This window comes from Erythrolamprus reginae, chromosome 6 (genome assembly GCF_031021105.1).
Source record: "Erythrolamprus reginae isolate rEryReg1 chromosome 6, rEryReg1.hap1, whole genome shotgun sequence".
NCBI classification, from domain to species: domain Eukaryota; kingdom Metazoa; phylum Chordata; class Lepidosauria; order Squamata; family Dipsadidae; genus Erythrolamprus; species Erythrolamprus reginae.
Genome location: NC_091955.1, coordinates 38,959,786 through 38,977,136, shown reverse-complemented (window position 1 = coordinate 38,977,136; position 17,351 = coordinate 38,959,786). Strand labels below are relative to the sequence as shown.

The following is a 17,351-nucleotide window of genomic DNA, read 5'->3' as shown; positions in this document are numbered from 1 at the left end:
TAATAATAATAATAATAATAATAATAATCTGTAAAAAAGTTTATAAAGGTTTTCTTTTCTATAAAAGTTTATAAAAGTTTTCTTTTCTATAAAAGCTAATAGTGTGATTTTGCATGTAGTGTTCCATGTTTTTTCCCAGTCAGCTAAGTGTATGTTATGTTGAATGTTTTTAGAGCAAGCAATCATAGATTCTTAACTATATCTTCTGTTCTAGAAGTTGTTGGTAGATTTTGGTTATTAATCTGTCTTCATGTCCTGTCAGTATATACTTACAAATAAATTCTAGATATAATAAAGATAAAGCCACCCCTGGTATTAATACTTTAACTAACACCTTAGACAAAATATCTTACTGTTTTGTAATTCCAATTCCTGCCTTGTTCTTAGGTCTCTGTTTGGATGTAAAATATCATTGTATTTTAAGGTTTAAGTAGGATCGATCAGATTCAGGTATACAATAGCTTCTATGGTGGATAACGCTCTGGGAGTTTTTGTATAGTGTTTCTTTTTAATTTCATTCCAAAAATTTAATAAAGATTTTCTAATTAAATGTTTATTGAATATTGATTGTGATTTGGTTTCACCTTCCAAATATGGGCATGCCAGCCCATCTGTCCTTCTAATGTGAGCACCCTTTTACTCGAAAGACTAATCCACTCTTTTATCCAGGTTAAGCCAGCTGTGTAATAGTATAGTTTGAGATCTGGAAGTCCTAGTCCCCCTCTATTTTTATTATCCTGAAGGTATGTAAATTTGATTCTAGGTTTCTTGTTTTGCCAGATAAATTTTGAAATGGTTTTATTAATTTCCCTAAAGAAGTTTTGATTTATACTAATAGGAGCAGTCTGAAAGAGATGTAAAAATTTTGGAAAGATATTCATTTTAATTATTGCTATTCTGCCTAAAAAAGATATTTGCAAGTTCCCCCATTTTTCAAGATTGGTTTTAGTTTCCTGTGCGAGTCTTTCGTAATTATCTTTTTTGATAGATGAGACCTTATTAGTAATTGTTAGTCCTAAATATTTAACCTTATCAGTTTGTTGTTTTTTCTAGTTCTTTTACTTGTTTTGTGGTCATATTTTTAGTCATGAGTTTAGTTTTTTGTTTACTGATTTTTAGTCCCCAAAATGCACTAAATATCTCAATTTTCCTAATTAGTTCTGGGCCTGTATTTATTGGGTCTTCTAGGAAGAGTACAATGTCATCAGTGTATGCCTGTTGTTTATATTCTTCATCTTTATATTAATCCCTTTTATATTTTTATTGTTCCTAATTTTGTTTAGTATTATCTCTTGTGATAGAATAAACAAAAGAGGTGACATTGGACAACCTTGGCAAACCCTTCTTTCAATGGAGAATAGATTTATCGTGGATTGACGGGTAGATATATATTGTGAATAATATTTTCAAAATTGTTACCCAGTTTAAAACTCTAATTATTTCTAATAAATATTGCCAACTGACATTGTCAAGTGCCTTCTGTGCATCCAGGAAGGCAAGAGCAATTTGCCTCCCTGGATGAACCTCACAATATTCCAGGATGTCTAGAACTGTTCTAGTGCGTTGTTTTATTTGTCTTTGTGGTAAGAAACCGCTTTGACCTATATTTATTATTTTGTGTAAAACTTTTTTTTCTCGTTCTGCCAGTATTAACATAAAGATCTTGTAGTCTGAGTTTAACAACGATATGGGTCTATAGTTCTGTATTTTATCTTTCTCAAGCCCTTCTTTTGGAATTACAGTGATATACGATTCCCTCCCTGTGTCCGGTATTTTAGCTTGCTCTAGAATTTCATTATATACCTCTATAAGGATAGGTTCAAAATTTTCGTTAATCTTTTTATAAAATTTGCCTGGGAAGCCGTCCAGACCTTTTTTGTTCTTTTGTCTTTTTAAGGACTGTTGGAGTTCCTGGTTGGTGATCTTATCATTTAACATTCGTCTGTCTGAATCTTCAATTTGTATAGTATTATTTTCAATTAGATATTTTGTTGTTATTGAGGTTTTTACTGGGTCTTGTTTGTATAAGTTTTTATAGTAATCGAATGTAATTTCTTTTTTCTGTTGTTCTGTATGTTGAACCAGTCCATTTTTATCTACTAATTGATATAGTAGTCTATCACTTTTACTCTTTTTAATCTTTGATAGAGCCATCTGCCTGGTTTGTTAGCCGTTTCAAAGTATATTTGTTTAGTTTGCTTTATATTTCTAACATGTTCTTGTTGATCGATAATATTTACTTTGTGTCTGACTTTCCTTAACAATTTTAGAGTCTTATTATTGGTTGATTCTTATTGTAAGTTCCTTTCTAGAGTTTTAATCTCATTTAAATGTCGGTTATATTCTTCCCTTTCCTCCTTTCACTTTTTAACCATATAAGCTATTGTTAGGCCTCTCACGTATGCCTTTAGTGTATCCCAAAGTATTTGTATGGAGGTGGGTTGTTTCTTATTTTCTACTAAGAATAGGTCTCTCTCTCTCTTAATCATTCCTATATAGTTTTCATCCTGGAGCAGATCTGTATACAGCGTACACCTCTTATACTCCTTCATTTCTCCCTGCCATATTATCTTGAGCAGATTGTGGTTGACTCATGTGTTTGATTCTATATCAACTGATTTAATTTTTTTGTACAGTCCTTTATTTAGACACGCCATGTCTATTTTCAAAGAATATTTTTTTCATTTTTTCTCTCCAATTGCATTACAGTAAAAACTATAACAACAACATCCACTTGCTTTACAATAAATCATTTCCAGGAAGTTATGTTATACAAGCCAAATGCTACCACCTTTACTTTTAACATCTGGATAAAAAATAGCTGCCCTGTTTTTTAATGCTATACAGATATACTATTAGCTGAGATCCCATTTAAGCTGTTCCAAATTTTAGTTTCTCCAATTAAATAGTTTAAAATATTTCAACTCTGTCCTAACCGCTTCTATATCAATTTTCGTGTATAGTCAATATCCTTTACAGATAATTAGTGCCTATTAAAAAAATACCCCTGAAAACAACATTTGAAAACATCTTGCGGTAGCGTAATCAAAGGGGAAAAAAACAAAACAAATAGTAACACCAAATATTGCCAAATTAATCCAATTACAAACCTAATTACTAATTCCTTTATATAAAAAATTAAAAATAAGTTAAAAAAAATAAAATAGAATTAAATCTATAAAAAATAAGAAAACAAAGAGATATAAGACAGAAAATAGAAAATTACACTAAGTAGATAAGGTGGATGTAACGACACAACAGAATGAAAAGAAAAAGCAAGAAAAAGCAAAGCACAGTGCAAGAAGAAAAATAAAAAGGAAGAGGAGGAAAGAGCAAAAAAAAAGCTTTCCTCTTCTTCTCATTAACCTCTTCACCTATCTCCTTATAGCATTTTCCAAAATTTGCAAAATTTTCAAGTTACTTTATAAAGAAGAACATAACCAACAGAATCCTCCAACCCAAACAAAGAAAAGAAAGAATAGCCTACCGGAGTCAACTTTTATAATTAACACTGCCTACCCAGCTGAATCATCATGCCCTAGTCTAGTTTTATCGCTGCATACCCAGTGGAATCATTATACCCTAGTCTAAATTGTTGGTCCCAGTGAATAAAAAAGAAAATTCCCCTTCCCTAATCCTGAGCACGCTTATATCATTTCTAAAATTAATAATATGTTCTTCAAAATTTATAATCCACATTGTCTAAAGTTTAAATATCTAAGGTAGTTTCTCCATCATTATTCATAAAAAAAAATTTAAAGGGAAGGAAGAAAGCCCTCCAATATCCAACCGGGATCTAATTATAAATATAACGCTGTATATTCAGCTAATTTTTATGCCTTAGTCTAAGTTTGTCGCTGCAAAAGCAGTGGAATTCTTATGCCCTATTCTACTTAAATTGATCCCAATAGGTAATAAGAAAAGCTTCCCCTTCTTCAATCCATATTTTTAATAGTTTCAAGTCTATAAAGTTGATAACATCTTTTCATTAGAAAATAGCTTAAGTCAAAAAACAGTTCATTTCTTATCTCAGTAAATTCATTCTATTATTTCATTATTACTTCTGCTTTCAATACTTATTTCATGCTACATATATCTTATATCTTGCATCTTATAAAAATCTATTATCTGTCCCCAAGATTTACACTTAGTTTCTTATATTTGTACCATCGCTTATAGTACATCCATATATTTCCATATAAACCTGTGATTCTCATAAACCTTAACAGCCTTCTTCACTAATAAAAATAACAAATAAAAGGAAATAGAAAGAAAAACAACATCCCTCTCTCTATTCCATTCCATTCTTAATTTAAATAGTTCCAAATTCCAGTATTTCAATATTTATATTTATATTTATTTATCTTATTTTATATCTTATTTTATATCTTAATGTCTAAGTTTAAATTTTCCCCATTATTGTTATTATTTTTTTAAGAAAGAATTTCTATAAGTATAAAGTAAAATAAAAGAAAGATTAAATTTCTAATTAATTTATTTTCTAGTCAAACTTCATTGTACCCAATATCATATAGAACAAAAATATCTTTGATTATATTAATTAATTCCCCTTTTTGCAAACCCTATGATCTCCAAAACGAAATGCATTCCCTCTAACATTATATCCCTTTAAAAAAATTTTTTTGAACTTATCAAATTTCATATAATCACCATCTTGACGAGAAAAAAAAGGAAAAGCAAGCATTTATATAGTATAATATTAATCATTCAAAGCGTTCTTTCGCTCATGATAATATCCTCAAATATCAAGATATTAATATCCTCAAGTATCATCAAATCCATATTATTGTCAGATTTTTTCTCATAGGTGTATCTGCTAATAAGTTCGATAATTTAATATATTTAAGCTTTTAAATGTATAATGTATAATGTCTCTTAACAAATAGCACGTCCGTGGCTCTAAGAATAACACCTTTTCTTCTTCCTTTCTTCTTCTTTTCCTAGGATGTTATCATATCTATTAAACATACTGTGAAATGTTACTGTATGGATTTAAAATAATCTAGAATGCAAAATGTAAAATAACAAACTCCCGCTTCAGATCTTCTCCGCCCAAGTCTCAAAATGTGATGTGGTTGTTTGTTCTGTTAAAAAGTCCTTAGATAGCAGCTCTACACAGCTTCTCCTTTGCATATTCAAATCTTCCCACTTCCCACTATGCTTTCTTCTTGAATCCAGGATGGTGCTTGCTTCTCAAATCTAAGATGGCGAATCAGTTCCAAAAAACACGTCAACTCCAAAGCCATACATCTTTTCCTCACACTTAGAAGGGAACAATTTCGGGGGGGAAACCCTAACACCATAATCGAAATGAATACCAAATTAGCTCTGATCCAAACTCCATCTTTAACAGCTATGAAGCTCTTCAAGAAGAAGAGAGAAAGTTAGGCATTTTTGCTGATCTATGCTCTTGCTTTATGCCACCATCATGAGCAGCCGCTGCAATCTATTTTCAGCTTTTTCTGGTCCCGATTGTAAATTTCACAGCCGAATCCATTTAGCTTCCTTAGCACTCCAACTCACCAGCACACCGGTTAAGGTTTCTTCACCTCGCCAATGCTTATATTTATCCCTTCCCAGATGTCACCGGTCTTCTTCACTCGCCTGCGTTGCGTTGTCTCCCGTGGCTAGTGCCAGCTCAGACATGGCTGCCTGGTCGGCCTCACACCATCGCCAGTATGAGACCAGGTTGGTTTGCTGGGGGGGGAGGTTGCCGACCCCCAACCAGGCCCCCAGTAGCATCCCTTGCATCACCTCCCCTTCAGTGAGGATCGGGTTCGGTTCAGCAGAACTGAAACCCTGGACGGTGGGGATCCGGGGGTGTCCTCAAGGGAATGAAGGCACCCCCGTGCTGCCGCGGCCCTTGACCCCGCCCCTCTCCGCCATGTCTATTCTCGAAAAGGAGTTGTGAGGTGTAGAGTAAAATGTAAATTGTGTTTCTTTAGGATTACTTAGTCTCCAAATATCTATAAGCACTAATTCATCTGCTAATTTGTTAAATGTGGAGGGTAAGGTTAGAAACATAGAAACGTAGAAGACTGACGGCAGAAAAAGACCTCATGGTCCATCTAGTCTGCCCTTATACTATTTCCTGTGTTTTATCTTAGGATGGATATATGTTTATCCCAGGCATGTTTAAATTCAGTTACTGTGGATTTACCAACCACGTCTGCTGGAAGTTTGTTCCAAGGATCTACTACTCTTTCAGTGAAATAATATTTTCTCACGTTGCTTTTGATCTTTCCCCCAACTAACTTCAGATTGTGTCCCCTTGTTCTTGTGTTCACTTTCCTATTAAAAACACTTCCCTCCTGAACCTTATTTAACCCTTTAACATATTTAAATGTTTCGATCATGTCCCTCCTTTTCCTTCTGTCCTCCAGACTATACAGATTGAGTTAATTAAGTCTTTCCTGATACGTTTTATGCTTCCACCATTCTTGTAGCCCGTCTTTGGACCCGTTCAATTTTGTCAATATCTTTTTGTAGGTGAAGTCTCCAGAACTGAACACAGTATTCCAAATGTGGTCTCACCAGCGCTCTATATAAGGGGATCACAATCTCCCTCTTCCTGCTTGTTATACCTCTAGCTATGCAGCCAAGCGTCCTACTTGCTTTTCCTACTGCCCGACCATACTGCTCACCCATTTTGAGGCTGTCAGAGGTTGTTCTATTAGTTTTAGTTGCGCCCCCTGCTTTATAATCCAAAATTGGATCCACTAACCCATTATAGTCCCCTATCATAGAGATATTTTTGGGATCAATTTGAAGAAGAATTTCATGTACCTTTTTGTAAAATTGTTTCTGTTTTAGATTTGGTGCATAAATATTAGTTAATATGACCTTCTATCCATTAAGCTCAACTTCGGTGATTACATATCTATCCTTCAGGTCTACTCTTATTTCATTAGGTTTTAACTCTTTTTTTCACATAGGTGGCCACACCTCTTTTTTCTCTCATCTAATGACGCGTATAACTCCCCCAATTTAGAGTATTCCTAATATTTTGGGCTTTTTCAGTGAGTAATTTTGAAAACACTTTTTTCTTTTGTAAGCATTGTTAAGACCATTAATATTTATTGAGATAAATTTGATTTCTGGAAACATCTAGTTTGAAGGTGTTTTTTAAAAAATTATTTACTGCTGCTGCTGTTTGTGACCTAGTCTTAGTTCCTTCCTCTCTGCCCTTATCCTTTTCTTTGTGTTGTGGTTGGCTCTGAGCCAGCTCCTGCCCCAAAGACTGTGGGGGTGGATGTGGGTGAATTCTCCCAGTGTCAGAGGACAGTTTACTGCCAACTGCTTCTGACAGCGAAGCGTCTGAAGCAGATAGTGGAAGTGAAATGGAATCCTCAGAGGGGGTAATGGCAGACAGCCCATTAGGTAGTCGCCCCATGAGGGATTCATCATCGTTATCATCACTGGATTCAGAAGGAGAGACATTCATTGATGTACGCAGTCGCAGGGCAATTGCTAGGAAATAGCAACTGCGTAAATACTACAGGAAATAAGGTAGATCCCCTTTGGCTGGGTGTAATTAGACTAATTGGGGCTGCTATTAAATAAGTCAGCGTTCTGGCCTCTGGGTGTGGAAGTTTATCTGTTCGGTAAAGGAGGACATGTATTTTGTATCAGGATTCTACAAGGACTCTCCTTGACCTGTTTCCAGAACTATTGGACTAAATCATAGTCAAGTTTGTGACTTTGCGAACTTTTGAAGGAAAGTGGCTGTGACGTCTTCACAGCTGCTTGTTATCTGCTTTTTGTTTGTTTATTGTTCATCACGGCACTCAAGGCTGTTGCTTTGAAGTTGAGCATTTTGCCTGACTAAAAGTGCGCTTGGCTCCTATTTTACTTTCAATAAAAAACAGTGTTATTGACTTACATCTGTGTGTGTCTGAATTCCTACCTTTGAACTTCACTGAGGGCTCGTGCCGAGAAGCCCGGCAGAACACTTCAGTTGTCCTTTTTTCGTCTTTTCTTCCTTCGCTTCGTGTATCGGAGTCAATTTCATCTTCTTTGCTGGACTCTAATCTTTCTCCACTTTCTAGTTCGTGCTCCAAGCCTGTTAATTGTTCATAGATTTCTTGCGCCTTCTTGGGAGTATCCACTTTTATCTTCTACCTTCTAAGTCTATCGTCATTCCTTCTGAGATAGTCCACCTGAATATGATGTCTTTTTTGTTTAAGTGTGCTGCTAGATTTTTATAATCTCTTCTCTTTTCTAGTACTCTTCTGTGGATCTGCTTTAGAATGTTAAGTTCTCTTCCCTCTGTCAAGGCAGCATACACTCTATCCCTGGTGATCAGTCTAAAGAGTCTCAAATGGACTTCCCTCGGCAGTTGGTGTATACGGGCATAGTTTGGATTCTGTAGGTTTAATCGATCTCCGTTATTGCTTCTTCACGACTAATCTGTAAAATACCAACTACAATCGTTAACATAATTTCCCCTAAGTTTTCATTATCCTTTTCTATTATGTTTTGGAATCTCAAAAAATATGAGGATCTCTCCATTTCCAACTGGATCAGGGAATTTTCCATTTCTGTGTGGGAGTCTGTTACTTTTTGCTCAACAGATTCAATTCCTCTTTCATTTTGTTCTGTTTTTTTCTCTACAGATACAATTTTTTGTTCATTCTTTTGTGTTGCAGTTTGTGCCAACTCTAACCTGTTTTCTAGTCTAGAAATGTCCGACTTTAATTCCAAGTGGTTATTTGTAATAAGCTCTTGCAACTTCAACATTGTTTCCTGCATTAGTTAAAGCAGTGTTTTTCAACCAGTGTGCCGGGGCACACTAGTGTGCCGTGAGACATGGTCTGGTGTGCCGTGGGGATACGGCCCACCAAGGCCATTTATCCGGCCTGCCACCAGATGCCTCCATCCGAACATAAACTTTCCCTTCACAATCCCTCCAGCTGTCAGCACCAGGAAGAGTGAAGGCACAGGGAACGCTCACTGACCAATCACCTCCTAGGATTCATCCCGACCGCTAGCGATGAACCAATAGCAGGCCACCTCTCATCCACACCCAGGAAAGTCCCCGCTCGGTTGCCGTGCACTTGTCATTGTGTGGCCGCGGCGAGTAGTTGAAACTGCTACTCCACCCCATGGTCCCGATTTCTAATCCTGGTCAGGACTGGAGGTAAATGCTGCCACCACTAGATGAAGCCTCAGCCTCAGCTGGTTATGTCTATGCTGATGGTGTATACAGATATTATTAACTATATGCATAATATGTATTGTGTTAGAGTGTCATTTTGTGTCAGTTTGGTTGGTGGAGTGCCTCAGGATTTTGTAAATGTAAAAAATGTGCCATGGCTCAAAAAAGGTTGAAAATCACTGAGTTAAAGTATTATTCATGTTTTGCATCAGCAACGTATTTCCCTTTTCTTTTTCTTGATTCAGCATTTCCTCAGTTTGCTTTTGTGGGGTGGGGGAGGCTGCATTCGCTGACATTGTAGGCGTTGTTTTTTTGCCCTCTGAATTGATTGCTTGCCATCTCTTTTATGAGTTGTCTTGCTTCTCTAAAATTTTAAATATCTTGTTCCAAATCACCATGAAAGATGGATTAAGACTGTGAAAGTTACTTAAAAGATAGGACTATCTAAATATCCGTGGGGTATGAATAGACAAAGCAGTGAATAATTAATTGATTTTCCTTAATATTAATAATATTGACGATTATTGTTCAATATCCTAGTACAATATATTCAGTGTATTTTCAGTATCCTAAAATTGATTATCGTTCTAATTCTGGGTAAATGAGAATAAAAAATTAAACTGTTATCTATTATTAATAGTTACTGTAGATAGTTACAGTGGTGCCTTGGTTCTCGACCACAATTCGTTCCGGAAGTGTGGTTGAGAACTGATTTGGATCAATTTGAAGAAGAATTTCATGTACCTTTTTGTAAAATTGTTTCTGTTTTAGATTTGGTGCATAAATATTAGTTAATATGACCTTCTATCCATTAAGCTCAACTTCGGTGATTACATATCTATCCTTCAGGTCTACTCTTATTTCATTAGGTTTTAATTGCCCTTTAATTGCCCTTCAGGTTTTTTTTCTCTTCTCTGTTATGGAAGAACATGTCAATTGTTAGTTGTTTTTGTCTTGTTAGCAAATTTTTTCTGAAAGTGGACATAACACTATCATTTAAAATGTTCACTGCCCTATTTGCTACAACTTTATCAGGGTGATGTTTTTCAGCAAAACTTGCTATTTCTGCCCATTTAGCACACATTTCAAAAATTAAGCCACTTGAAATATTTTCCCTTCTCTCCTCCTCATCAGAAGATATTTATTCGACTATATCCTTCTGCTGCTGTTATGATCTCCATAATTGACACCCAAGCAGTGTCAATTAAATTCACACAATTCAGGATGTTGAAGTGTTCTTTCCAAAATTCCCTCAGGGTTAGCTGTGTGTCATTTGTCACTTCAAAGCAGTACTGAAAGAGTGCCTTTGTGTACAGTTTCTTAAAATTACATATGACTTGTTGGTCCATGGGTTGAAGAATAGGCGTTGTATTCGAGGGGTAAAAATTTTATTTTGATGAAGCTATAGTCATTAACTAGGTCTTCCTTTAAAGCGTGTGTGTATGTGTGTGTGTGTGAGAGAGAGAGAGAGCAGGGGGATTGTCCATCACCAAAAGGCATTTCAAAATTATTTTTTTCCCTGTTAGGTATTCTTTCACTCGAGGGGCAAAAACGTCACACACCCACTCTGTGAAGAATTGTCGGGTAACCCAAGCTTTTGTGTTTGACCGCCACATCACACCCAATTTACTTTTCATTACATTGTGCCTTTTGAAGGGCCGGGGATTCTCGGAATGATAAACAAGCAAGGGTTTTACCTTGCAATCACCACTTGCATTTGCACACAACAAAAGAGTGAGGCTGTCTTTCATAGGCTTGTGCCCGGCAGTGATTTTTTCTCTTTTGTTATGTATGTATTGGCTAGCATTTTTTTCCAGAATAATCCAGTCTCATCACAGATTACCCTCATAATCTCTAAATTCTTTGACGAATTTATCAGCTGCCTTCTGGTTTGAACCAGCTGCCTCCCCTTGCCTAGTTATGCGATGTATGCCATTTCAATTTTGAAATTTCTCAAACCAACCCCTGCTGGCTTTAAAGGTAAAAGCACCTTCACTACTTGTACCAGGTAAGACTTACTGGATCGCGGAGTTGATCTGTATATCTTATTTGCTTCCTTCTGTTGTGGCCCACTGCAGTTTCAGGCCCGCCATGCTGGAACCAGCCATGCTGGAACCACACTGGACCCAGCAGAGATGGGTGCTTTCAGTTCCCAATAGAGAAGATGTCCTTCACCTGGATTGGAAAATGCCTTTGCCAATCGATGCCCAGAATTCCCCTCCTTATCCACGTCGTACTCCGAACGATCTATGCTCAAAGAGTCTTGGGATCAAATGAAAGAGCAGCCTCGGGAGGGGAGATACCCCTCCTTACAGTTGCTATACCACAGGCAGCCACCGGAAACTCCCAACCATGTGAGATCTTATTGGCCTCTGGGTGGTATGTGGCAGGAGACGGTCCCCCGAAGATAGTCTGGTCCTAAGCAACTTATTAATAACTTCATATAAATATGAAGTCTTATAATAACTTCATATTTATCCATACTTTCTTACCCAGCCAAATAAATTTTTCTGTTATTATGTTTAGTTCCTCAAAGAATTTCCTATCTAATTTTATCAGGACTGTTTGAAATAAATACAATAATTTTGGCAGGATGTTCATTTTAATCACTGCTATCCTCCCTAATAATGATAACTGTAATTTTCCCCAAATCTCTAAATCTTTCTTCATTTGTTGTATCAATTTTTATAATTATCATCTTTTATTGAGGAACATTGTGCAGTAAGCCAAATTCCTAAATATTTAATCTTTTTTTCAATTTTCAATCCCAATTCTTTTTAATTTAATAATTTAATTTATTAGATTTGTATGCCACCCCTCTCCGTGGACTTGGATTCTTTCTTTTGTTTTTCAGTTAAATTCTTTTTAAAAAATTGCTACCACCAGTGGCTCGTCTATAAAAAAACACTAGGGTGCCTGTGTCTTATATTCTTTTTTCTTTACCTTAGGCATTTTTTCTCACAATTATGTCTAATTTGAGTCAAAAGAACTTCTAGAGTCAAAATAAAACATATTTATCAACGACCCAGACGAGGGGATAGAAGGGGAATTAATTAAATTCGCAGATGACACCAAGCTGGCAGGAGTGGCCAACACCCCAGAGGATAGACACAGAATTCAGAAAGATCTAGACAGTGGGCCGAAACGAACAAAATGAAGTTCAATGTAGAAAAGAGTAAAATCCTGCAACTAGGCAACCCCCCCCCCCCCGCAAAACATGCATACAAACTGGGCGAAACCACACTCACCATGAGTGACTGTGACAGGGATCTTGGAGTCTTAGTGGATAACCAGCTAAACATGGGCCAGCAATGTGCAGCAGCGGCTTAAAAAGCCAACAAAATCCTAAGCGGGCATGAATAGGGGGATACACTCCAAGACCAGAGAATTATTAATACCACTCTATAAGACCTTGGTCAGACCGCACTTGGAGTATTGCATCCAGTTCTGGTCAAGACACTTCAAAAAAGATATAGAGACTCTAGAGAGGGTGCAGAAAAGAGCAACTAAAATGATAAGGGGACTAGAGACCAGGTCATACGAGGAAAGGTTGCTGGAACTGGGCATGGATAGTCTAGTAAAAAGAATGGCTAGGGGGGACATGATAGCTGTATACAGGTACTTAAGGGGTTGCCACAGAGAGGAGGGGGACACAGGGCACCAGAGGACCAGACGAGGAATAACGGTTGGAAACTGACCAAGGAAAGATTCAACCTGGAGATAAGAAAGAATTTCCTGAGAGTGAGAGCAATCAACCAGTGGAACGGCGTGCCAGTGGGGGTTGTGGACTCCCCAGCTTTGGACATTTTCAAGAGGAGATTGGACTGCCATTTGGCTGGGGTGCTATAGGATTTCCTGCTCAGGCAGGGGGTTGAACTTGATGACCTGTAAGGTCCCTTTCAACTCTAATAATAAATAAATAAATAAATAAATAAATAAATAAGCAGAGGTGACATTGGACATCCGTCTTACTCTCTTATTTATTTCAAATTTCTCTGTATTATCCCCATTAACACTCTTTTGTCCTTTGCATTGTGTTTATAGCTCCTATCGGTTTTCTCAAGCTTCCCGTCTCATATTTTTCCGTGCCCCGAAGGGACCCTGAACCTGAAAGGATCAGAGTTAGAGAACAGAGATCTCCTCCACGTCGCTTAAACCTCGTCACCAGAAGTCTCTATTAATTCCTCTTTCAAATATACATATCAATAGATAAAACATGTATATAAAATAACCATCCTGATTCATTATTTGGCCTCTGAATAACTCAAACAAACATTTTTTATCTCAATATTCATTCACATTGTGTAACATAATGATTTTATCTTGGTTCGCATTCATTACGTTTTGTATTTTCCTCCCCCATTCATCTGTGGTTTTCTATTCTCATAATTCACTGGCAACTAAAAACTACTTGATTGCTGACAGATTCAATCAATTTTTATTATTGTCACAGACAAAAGCATTAAAACAACAATAATAATAAAAAATAAAAGATAGACAGAATATTATATTGTGATTGGTGGCAGATTAACAGTCGGTACTTAAATTTGCCTAATTTTATATAAAGGATAGCAAAATTTGGCTTCATTCAGAAACTACTTCAAACTACTCTGATAAGAGTAGTTGATTGTAAAAAAGATCAGAATTTCCCTAATATTTTATAAGGTAAGATATTATAAATAGAGTCTGTGAATCCTTCTAAAAAAGCAGTATAGCAGCACATGAGCTATAGTTTCAATGGCTGTTAATAGTTTTGTATGCACTCATACCGATCTAAATTGTATTATTTTGTACTTTTGAAATACATTTTGGATATTTCTTTCAAAATTAAACTTACATTTCCATTTCTAGGCATAAAGTAGTCGACTCCAGTGTGCATACCGTGTTTCCCCGATAGTAAGACCCCCCCGATTGTAAGACATATGGGGGTTTTCAGGGGGGTCGGCTAATATAAGCCATACCCCGAAAGTAAGACATATGTCTTACTTTCGGGGAAACACGGGGGTATTGCGGGGGGGGGGAGCCCCTTGACGTCGGGAAGACCCAGGGAAGGTTTCTTCGGCCGCCCAGCAGCTGATCTGCTCGGCAGCGCGGCAGCAGCCCTGGCGGCGGTTCCCTCGGTAGCACGGTGGCAGGGAGAGGCTTGCGACCGCCGAGCAGGTGGGAGAGCTCGGCGGCAAGGCACAAAGGATTTCCCTCGGTGCGGGTCGGTTGCTGGGACGAGCGCCTTCGCTGCAAGCCGCCGCCCGCTCGGCTCACTTCGGACCAGCGCCGTCCTTCGCCTCGCCGCGGCGCCACCGCCTCTTCCCCGGATTCGCAAAGCGAAGGACGGCGCTGGTCCGAAGCGAGCCGAGCGGGCGGGCGGAGATGTGCCCTCCTTCGCCCGCCTCCTTTCCGGCAGCACCCTGCGCGCCCTTCGCCTCGCGCGGCGCCACCGCCTCTTCCCCTGCCTTGCTGGCCGCTTGCAGCCGAGCCTCGGCAGGGGAAGAGGCAGTGGCGCCGCGGCGAGGCAAAGGGGCTGGGCACGCGGGGAGCTGCCAGAAAGGAGGTGGGCGAAGCGGCGGCCCTGGCCGAAGCGGCGGAGCAGTTCGCGGCACTGGCGAGGGAGCTGCGCGCCCAGGAGAGTCTCCCTTACGCAGCGCGCCACCGCCAGCTGGCACCAGGCAAAGCCACACAGTCCCGGATCGCTTGCTTCCCCGGCGCTGCTTTCCTAGGCAGCCGGCTTGCTGGTCTTTTTGCAGGAACGGGTGGTGGGGTGCCACGAAGGGCGGCACTTGTGCAAAGCCACACAGTCCCGGATCGCTTGCTTCCCCGGCCAGCAAGCCGGCTGCCTAGGAAAGCAGCGCCGGGGAAGCAAGCGATCCGGGACTGTGTGGCTTTGCCTGGTGCCAGCTGGTGGTGGCGCCCCACCACCCGTTCCTGCGGAAAGCCTGGGAAAGCGGCCAGCAAGCCGGCTGCCTGGGAAAACGTTTTTCAAATGCGCTGCTTTCCTACGCAGCAGACTTTGCTGGCCGGAGAAGGGAGCGATTCAGGACTGCGTGGCTTTGCGCCGTGAGGACAACAACGGCGCCGCTTAGAAGCAACAGTGGCCGGTGCCCTCCCACCGGGGCCCCAAAAGCTCACACCGTCACCGCTAGGGAAGCTCCAATATAAGACATACCCCGAAAGTAAGACATAGTGGGGCTTTTGGGGATAAAAAGAAAGTAAGACACTGCCTTACTATCGGGGAAACACGGTAGATTTTCCCCCTTATTTTTAGTCATTAACGCAAGGTATTTAACATTTGATCCTCTTGTATTCCAAGTTACAATATTTTATATACCAGAGGTCTGCAACTGTAAACACTGAAAAACCCATTTGGACCCATTTCCCATAGAAAAGAAAATACCAGAAGCTACAAAACCTGGATGGGCATGGCCAACTCAACACCACTCATTCCCACCCAGTCATATAACCCCTCAGCTATGCTTACCCAGCCAGTCATTTGGGCAGAGAACTACCTAGTTGTTCTAACCCCTCCCCTCCCTGCCAACTCTTGTCACACTTGGCTTTGCCTTCTAGCCACTCACCTCAAAGGCAATGTATTTATAATTCTGTAAAATGTTGTTCACCTTTCTCTCTCTGTTTATCCCTTTTTCCCTCCCCCCTCTGTCTCTCTTTGACTCCCTATTTCCCTCCCTCTCTTCCCCTTCTCCTTGTCTCTTGTCTCTCTTTCCCTCCCCTTTTCTCTCTCTCTATGTTTCTTATCATTCTTTTCTTCTCTCTTTCTCTCTCTCTATTTCCTCCCTCTTTCTCTCCCTTTCTTTCTCTCTATCTCTTTCCCTTCCTCCCTGTCTCTCTTTCTTCCCCCTTCTCTCTCTCTCTCTCTATCCCCTAGGGGAGGAAGGAATCTCTGAACTGGTGCTAAGTGGTGGGAATCTGATGTCTGTAGGCCAATGAGCCCAGGAACAGCACATCAATGATCACGTGGTCAGCGAAGAGCCAAAGACCCGCTAGCCAAGGGGGAAGGCAGGACATCACAACAACTGTGGCTTTGCAGGAAAAGCAAATGACATTCGGAAGGTGAGAGTGAGCTAATGATGCTGCTGCTGTTGCCAGGGGCGAGTGGGACAGGATCTCATTGTGGCTCTGTTTCGTAACGGGCTCCAGGAGGAGGAGGGGACCCCATCTCTCCCAATAAAAAATTATATTCTGTTCTGTTCTGTTCCGTTCTATTCGATTCAATTCTACTATTACTATTTAATACTACACCATTTGGTTCAGAATACCTTTTTCTTTGTTTTTCTCCTCTAAAATCTAGTTGCGTCCTATACACTGGTGTGTCTTATACACCGAAAAATATAGTACCACATTTTGCACTCTCATTACCTTACATTAATTGTCCTTCATATGCCTACTTTTATGGTGCATAACTGTTTTTTTTCTTACACAGGTAGTCATCGACTTACAACACTTTGTTTAATGACTGTTCAAAGTTACAACAGCACTGAAAAAAGTGCTTACACTTTTTCACTTACGACTATTGCAGCATTGTCATGGTCATGTGATCAAAATTCAGATGCTTGACAAGTTTTATGATAGCTGCAGTGTCCAAGTGTGATCATTTTTTGCAAACTTCTAACAAGTAAAGTCAATGGGGAAATCAGATTCATTTAACAACTCTGTTATTAACTTAACAACTACAGTGATTCACAACTATGGCAAGAAAAGTCATAAAGAGGCAAAACACACCTAATAAATGTCTCACTTAGCAACAGAAATTTTGGGCTCAATTGTGGTCGTAAGTGTAGGACTACCTGTATTAAGGTTTCTTAAGAAAAAGTATTAAATACTGAAAAAACTATCATATTTTTGGGAGTATAACACACATTTCCTGCCCCCCTTAAAAGGGGGTGTAAAACTCTAGTGTATTATACAGTGAATGTTGCTGAAGCCCCGCCCACCCATTGCGCATCTTGATTTTGACCTTCACATGCTCCATTTTAGATCTAGTCCAGGCTATGGGGCTCGCACAAAAGGAAAAAAAATGAGAGGGAAGAGAACAGAAGGAGCAAACATGCACTAAAACCTTCACCAAAATCCAAGTAACCTTCATTGAATTGACATGGCTCTTTTCCAACCTCTTTTTACACAGCCATAAAGGAGAAAATGAGCAGGAAGTTTAAATGTCAGA

The 17,351-nt window shown here is 39.1% G+C and overlaps 1 protein-coding gene across 5 annotated transcripts in view; it reads right to left on the bottom strand.

Moving 5' to 3' along the window:
• The window catches only part of ARID2 (AT-rich interaction domain 2), a 453,518-nt gene that overhangs the window by 16,003 nt on the left and 420,164 nt on the right, over positions 1-17,351 (bottom strand). The window lies entirely within an intron of this gene.